Genomic DNA, 7,338 nt, shown 5'->3' with positions numbered 1-7,338 from the left:
GGGGGTGTCCCTCGGGTGGACCCTAGCGCCCCCTTAGACACCTGGCTGCGCGGACAGTGTCCTGCCGAGGACTCTGCATGCCGAACGCCCCTCCTAAATCCAAACCAAAGACCTCCCGCGCCCAAGGCGCCGCCCAGAACTGGCGCGGCCCCGCCCGCAAGGACTGAGACGGACGTCCCGGCCGCGTCCTTGGCCTTCGCGGCGGGCGGCCCTCCACGCCTGCGGAGGGCGCTGTGGGCCCCTCAGAGCCGCTCTGGCCGACAGGCGGTCGCCTCCATGGTGGTGCGCTGTCCAGCATTTCAGCAAGCGGCGGCGGCGGCGGCGGCGGCGCCCGCGGGGAGACGGAGGGCGCGGGCCGCGGGGGCCGCGGAGCTGCCCCGCTGAGCCAAGGCGAGTCGAGCGGACGAGGCGGCCCGGACGAACGGGGCCGGAGGGCCTGGCTCCGGCTCCCGGCAGAGCGCGGCGGTCGGCGGGGAGGTGAGAGCCCCAATGGGGCGGGGGCATTTCCCAGAGGGGCTGGAGCTGGGTTGAACCTGGGGCCTGGTCAGCTGGGCCCGCAGACCCCGGCGTGGAGGCTGGTACAGGGGGAACTGCTTGGATGTATGTCCCGGGTGCGATAGACGCTGGGGAACAGGGCTGAGGATCGTTGTTCGCTTCCCTGGGAGGGATGGAGGCGGTGAGAACCCTGCGGGGTCATGGACAAGACTCTCCTGGGTGTAAAATGACCATGGCCCGCCCCAGGGTGGTGCCAGGGAGGACCCCAAGGGCAGCCCAGTTGCCCTCGCCCTACTGAGGGGGAAGAACTCACTCCCCAGGGAGGGAAGAGAGCAGGCAGGGACCCTGTGGAGATGCTGGCCACTGGCAGGGGTGCAGGGAGCAGGCCCCCACCTGGGTGTTGGGTCTCTGTCCAGCAGGGGGTGCCAGCATAGGGGACAGTCTGGCCCCTTTCTTGGACGCCCAGATGCCCCTGGGGGAGGCAGGAACTGGCGAGGAGGAGAACTGGGTCTCACACAGGACGGCATTTACTCTCACACTCGGGAGAGGACGGAGGCCGAAGGTGGGCAGAGAGCCACTGGGAGTTTGGGGGAGGGGTGCTCTGTGCCCTCTCCGGATGCCCAGTTTCTAGAGCTCAGGATGGGCCCATCCCTAGGGCGAATTCCTGGCAAAAAGAAGGCTGGGGAAAGAGACGCAGCCTCCACCTGGCGTGGCCCTCCCCCTCCCTCCCAGGGCTCTGCCTGGACAGCGTCGGTGCCTCCTGCAGTCCCTTCTGCTGGCAGCCGGTCCACGGTGTGGATGGATCTGGGGACAGTGAGGCAAAGCTCCCCAGGTCTGGGCTCCAACCCAGCTGTAACTTCCCACTCCCCGGAGACCTTGCTCAGGCACCCATTGTTGGAATCAGGGGGCCTGGGCTGATCTTTCATCCTGTGTCGGTGGGAGCAGAACAGGGGCTGGGGAGTTCCCAGGTCCAGGGGTGAGGGGCGCATCTTAAGGTCATGGCACCAGCACGTGCCAATTACTTCCTCAGCCAGAAATAGGACTGAGCCCATGGCTCCCACGCAAACCCCACACGCTAGTTTCTTACCTCTGTGCCCATCCCACTCTCCTGTGAGGGGTGGAGGAGGAATCCTTAAGGAACGATTAAAGAGTTGACGGGGTTTTAAGAGGTGGAGGTGGGTGGGTTGGGAGCCATGGACTCTGAGAGACATGGGGGTCAAATCCAGGTTGCCTTCTGTCAAGGGGGAGCCGCTGAACCTTCCTGAGGCTGTCTCCCCTTCTGTAAATCAGCCGCGGTCCTCACAGTACCCACCGTGTCGCTGAACGAAGTCACCCAGGGAATTGGCGGATGGGAAATTACGTTCACGCTGTGAAACGCTGGGTGTTAGTAAACAGGATACTAGCAAGAGTGCCTTAAGGAGGAGCCAGTGAGGGTGGGGAAGTGTTCAGCAGTGTTGGAAGCGTGCCTCTCTTCCCGGAGAGCAGGCTTCATGCTGGGTACAGGGCTACAGCCAACCGGCTGAGTCCACGAGGGGAGCGTCATTGTCCCTGTTTCACAGCTAGAAAACAAGGCTTGAGCGACTTTCCCAAGGTCATGAAGCCACTCAGGCTGCCCACCACCCCCCCCCAAGGGAGGCATCCATGTTGGTGACAACCTGGCTCACCCTCCTCTATCAAGGGCCACTTAAGTGCCAGTTTCTTGGTCCACGGAGCCAGCTTGACAGGTGGGGAGCCCAGGGCATCCAGGTAAGGACATGCAGTGCAGTGAGCAGGTGACTCCCCCAAGGTCGCTGGGCTATCTGAGCATGGAATGTGCTTTGAACTGGCCAGCTGGCTGCCCTTACCACAACCCACCCCACCCCCCCGCCACTGTCCCACCTGCCAAGGGGAAGTCTGGGTCTGGCGGGCCCATCTGCTGGCTGCCGTGCCTGCTTCCTACCTCCCCTGCCCGCCAGCCTCTTGCTGACCTGGGCAAGCCGGTGACTGCCTCTTTCCTCCTGAGTGGTTAGCCCTTGCCCCCTGAGACGGCCCGTGGTCACGAGCAGCTGCCAGCCTGGCTGGGGTCAGCCTTGCCTGCTGACTCTCTCCTTCTCTGCCCCTAGGGACCGTCAGAGTTCCTCCCACCCTGCAGCCAACCAAGGACACGGAAGCCAAAGTTAGGGGAACCCCCGCCTGTCTCCCTGAACTCCTGCCCGCTCTCTGTGCCCCTGCCCCTGGGCCTGCCCCTTCACATACATGACCTCATCTCATCCTGCCTCCCTTTCACAGAAATGTGAGGTGACTTCCCCCAAGGTCACAGAGCAAGGTCTCGGTGCAACTCAAGCCCCTTGCCTCAGGGCTCAGCGTGGCTCTACAGTTTTCCAGCTCTCCCAGGTGGTGGTCAGCCTGGGCACTGAGGGCCAGGAGGGGCTGGCGACGTGGCACATGGGGAAGGGAACTGATGGCCTCGGGGACAGCAGTCCAGCAGACCTTCTTTCTGGTCCCAGCTCTGATCTTGACTCCTTGGGTGACCTTGAACGTGTCCCAACCCATCTCTGGATCTCAACCATAAAATGATGAGTTTAACTAGATGGCTCCCCAGGTTCCTGGTTCAGATCTCGCTGCTGCTGGGAAGTCCGCGGTTTCATACAAGTCACTTCTGGTGGTGCTGGGTTTGATTTAGTGGTTGGAGCTGAGATTCCAAGTCCACCTGTCCTTTCCGCCTACAGACACAGGGGCCTAACTGCAGGACATGGAGAAGCCCAGCGGGCTCACCTGACTCTGTCTGTGGCCCCAAATTCCCAGGGATCCGAGGGTCACTGAAGATGTCACCCAAAGCTGTTCACCAGGGCCCAGGAGCCCCCCCCCCAATGGCAAGGACTCCCCTGCGCAGGCCCAGGGCAGCAGCAGGGCTGCAGCGGTCCATGTCTATTTCTGGGAGTTCAGGCCAGAAGAAGTGTGGCTCAACTGTGCTCTAAAGGGAGGCGGCAAGGTCCCGGGAGGCCTCTGTCAGAGTGGCAGGCAGTCCAGGCTGGGGTGCAGGGAGAAATGGAGAAGGAATTTCTCAATTCCAACGCCAAGGCTCAGTGAGTGAGGGGGAGAGGGCTCAAGAGAGGGAAGGGCTTAGGGTGACCAGGGGTCGGGGCGGGGGCGTTCTCTGAGGAATAGAAGGCTCCGTGGCATCGTGGAGGCTCAGGGAGGAGGAAGGGGCTCCAGGAGGCGGCGCTCAGAGGAGTTCGATGGAGGCTTAGCAAGGGGGAGTGGGCTCCGGGAAGAGGGGGAGGGCAGAGAGAGGGCAGGAGGCCTGGAGGAGGGAGCAGAGGGGCCTATGAAGGGGAGGACTCAGTGCCAGCCTGGCCCAGCCTAGGTCATGCTGTGGCTGAGCACCTGCTCGTACCTCTGGGTTTCTGCCCTTTCGCTCTCTTCTGGGTCAGGAGCACAGGAGAGCCACAGCTCGATTCGCAGAGCCCTAGCCCTGCTGGTCCCCCTATCATCTACAGTGTGGCTCTTGGGATCCCCAGGACCAGCAAGGTAGGTCAGGGCTGCGCAGGCTGACTCCCGAACCGGGAGAGAGGCTTCCCCGGCCATGTGTGCTGTGGCCCTGGAGCAGCCCCTTCCCTCCAAGGGACAACCCCTTTAGCCAAAAGCTGCTGGCCCGTCTGTCTGCTGTGCAGCTTCCTGGGCAGCCAGCCTGGCCTCAGCCTCCCGTCGTCCCCGCCCTGGCCTCCTGCCCACTGCAGAGGCTGCTGTGCCCGCTGAAGCTGGAAGGCGGACCCAGCTCCCTCAGGATCCTGCTGGGGCCTCTCGGGGCTACAAGGAGGCCCAGGCCCAGTCTCCCAGGCTCAGGGGGCCAGGCAGCTTCCTCAGCTGGACAGCTACGGCTCTGAGTGCCCCCTGCCTGAACTCCCCGGGATGGAGACAGGTAAAAGCAAGCCTCATATGAAATTCGCTGGATTTTTAAGACCAGCTAATTTTCCTTGCATGAGATTCGGGAAATGCAGAAAGCAAGGGGAAGAGAATTAGCATCAGTAGTGCTAGCACTCGGCCACAGCTTTGGGGGATAGAGTGGGGCAGGGGGGTGCTTCCCAACGTTCATGGGAGAAAGGACTACAAATTAAGCATATTTCGGTGCAGAATGTTTTTGAAATTCATGCATGGGAGAGGTTTTAAGGACGCTCATGACAAGGAGGTATTATGAAAAAACCATGCATGATCTTAAACATTTTTTGCACCCAAATAAACTTTGTTTAAAAATATTTTATTTCATTTATTTGAAAAGCAAAACAACAGAGAGGGATCCTTCTACCTGCTGGTTCACTCCCCAAGTGGCTGCAACAGCCAGGGCTGGGCCAGGCTGAAGCAAGGAGCCAGGGACTCCATCCAGGGCTCCTATGTGGGTGGCAGGGACCCAAGGACTTGGGCCATCTTCTGCTGCTTTTCCAGGAGCTTCAGCTGGAAGCTGGATCAGAAGTGGAGCAGCCGGGACTCAAACTGGGGCTCCCATGTGGGACGGCAGCTTTGCAACTGGTGGCTTAACCCACTGTGCCACAACGCCAGCCCTGAAAAAATATTTTAAATACATATTTTTTTTTAAAAAATGCAATTATCTGAGAGGAAAAGAGAGAGCCCCAGGTGACGCTTCGCCAGCTGTGCCATGCCAGCCCCAGAAAGTACATTTTTGATGGTCCTTAAAAGCCGGGCATGGCAGGAGTTGCCTTCCAGAGAAGCAGTGAGCTGCAGGGAGCGCCTCGCCCGGGCACCTCTGTTAGGCGGATGCCCCTTTGGGCTCTGCTGGCTGTGGGTTTCCCTTGGGGAGGACGGCTGTCCGGCTTCCCCAGTGCACCCTCTGCTAGGGACTGAAGTGGGAGGGGCCCAAGCTGCCGGGGGAGGAGGGGCAGAGGCTCCCACGTCTGTGGGAATAGTGAGAAGCTGAGGTCCAACAAGACCTCAGAAGAAAGAGCTGTGGATTCGGGTGCTTCCTCACCTCCTGGTCTCTGATCTCAGCTCCTCCCAACCCCAACCCTCAGGGCTGTCTTCCCTCCTGAAAAGTGGGCGTCATAGCACCTGCTTCCAGGTGTGCTCTGAGAGACTCAGGTTTTCTCTCTTTTTAAAGATCTTATTTATTTATTTTAAAAGATGTATTTATTTGAAAGTCAGAGTTACACAGAGAGAGGAGAGGCGGAGAGAGAGAGAAAGAGAGAGGGAGAGAGAGAGGTCTTCCATCTACTGGTTCACTCTCCAATTGGCTGCAATAGCCGGAGCTGGGCCAATCCAAAGCCAGGAGCCAGGAGCTTCTTCTGGGTCTCCCATGCAGGTGCAGGGGCCCAAGGACTTGGGCCATCTTCTACTGCTTTCCCAGGCCATAGCAGAGAGCTGGATCAGAAGTGGAGCATCCGGGACTTGAACCAGGGCCTATATGGGATGCCAGCATTGCAGGTGGCAGCTTTACCCACTATGCCACAGTGCCAGCCCCGGGATTCAGGTTTTAAAAGTACCCAGGAGGCCAGCACCGAGGCTCACTTGGTTAATCCTCCACCTTGCGGCACCAGCATCCCATATGGGCACTGGGTTCTAGTCCTGGTTGCTCCTCTTCCAGGCCAGCTCTCTGCTGTGGCCTGGGAAGGCAGTGGAGGATGGCCCAAGTGCTTGGGCCCTGCACCCGCATGGGAGACCAGGAGAAGCACCTGGCTCCTGGCTTCAGATCGATGCAGCAGCAGCCGTAGCGGCCATTTGGGGAGTGAACCAATGGAAGGAAGAGCTTTTCTCTCTCTCTCTCTCTCTCTCTCTCTCTCTCTCTCTCTCTCTCTCTCTCATTGTCTAACTCTGCCTGTCAAATAAATAAAACTTAAAAAAAAAAAAAAAGGTACCCAGCAAAGCCAGTGTTGTGGCATGGCAGGTTAAGCTGCCACTTGGGACACCAATATCCCATATTGAAGTGCTGATTCAAGTCCTGGCTGCTCCACTTGCAACCCAGCTCCCTGCTAATGCACCTGGGAAAGCAGCAGAAGATGGCCCCAGTGCTTGGGTCCTTCACCCATGTGGGAGACCCACATGGAGCTCCTGGCTCCCAGTTTTGGACTGGCTCAGCCTCGACTATTGCAGCCATTTGGGGAGTGAAACAGTGGATGGAAGACCTCTCTCTCTGCCCTCCTCTCTCTGCTGTTCTGCCTTTCACATAAATGAATAAATCATTTAAAAAAGAAAAGAAAGCACCCAGCACTGCCCTCCTGAGGCACGGCGGCCATCGTGTGTGTAGGTGACACTCTGCAGCCAGTGTTCAGGGAGGGGCTCTTACTCCCTGGGCACAGGATAAGCCCTGAGGACACAGAGGTGACTCTGACCCCAACCCCAACCTCGAGGAGCTCCCAGAGTAGTTGAAAGAAAGGTCACTGGGGATAGGATGGTGATGACCCACTGAGGTTTGGCATGAGGGATGGGGACAGCCAGAGGAGGCTTCTGGGAGAGGTGACGTTTAAGTTGGAGCCAAGAGTGACAGAGAGTGGCAGACAGGCAGAGGCACGGTGCTCGGAGGGCAGCATGGACAATGGCAAGAAGGGGATGGAGGGGCCGGCGCCGTGGCTCACTTGGTTAATCCTCCACCTGCAGCACCGGCATCCCATATGGGCACCGGGTTCTAGTCCCAGTTGCTCCTCTTCCAGTCCAGCTCTCTGCTGTGGCCCAGGAGGGCAGGGGAGGATGGCCCAGGTACTTTGGCCCCTGCACCCGCATGGAAGACCAGGAGGAGGCACCTGGCTCCTGGCTTCAGATTAGCATAGCGCCGGCCATAGCCGCCATTTGGGGGGTGAACCAATGGAAAAGGAAGACCTTTCTCTCTGTCTCTCTCTCTCTCACTGTCTAACTCTG

The 7,338-nt window shown here is 59.4% G+C and overlaps 1 protein-coding gene across 7 annotated transcripts in view; it reads left to right on the top strand.

The window, feature by feature from the left end:
* The first annotated feature begins 298 nt into the window (after positions 1–298).
* The window catches only part of SRRM3 (serine/arginine repetitive matrix 3), a 52,029-nt gene continuing 44,989 nt past the window's right edge, over positions 299–7,338 (top strand). For all 7 annotated transcript variants that reach the window (XM_070064488.2, XM_070064487.2, XM_089321103.1 and 4 more), the window contains exon 1: positions 299–477. The gene's annotated coding sequence lies outside the window, so the exon portion shown is untranslated. The remainder of the gene's footprint in view (positions 478–7,338) is intronic.

The sequence above is a fragment of the Oryctolagus cuniculus genome, chromosome 19 (genome assembly GCF_051225735.1).
Source record: "Oryctolagus cuniculus isolate XC-2025 breed Fujian yellow rabbit chromosome 19, ASM5122573v1, whole genome shotgun sequence".
In the NCBI taxonomy this organism is placed as follows: domain Eukaryota; kingdom Metazoa; phylum Chordata; class Mammalia; order Lagomorpha; family Leporidae; genus Oryctolagus; species Oryctolagus cuniculus.
This window is presented reverse-complemented; position numbering and strand designations above follow the sequence as displayed.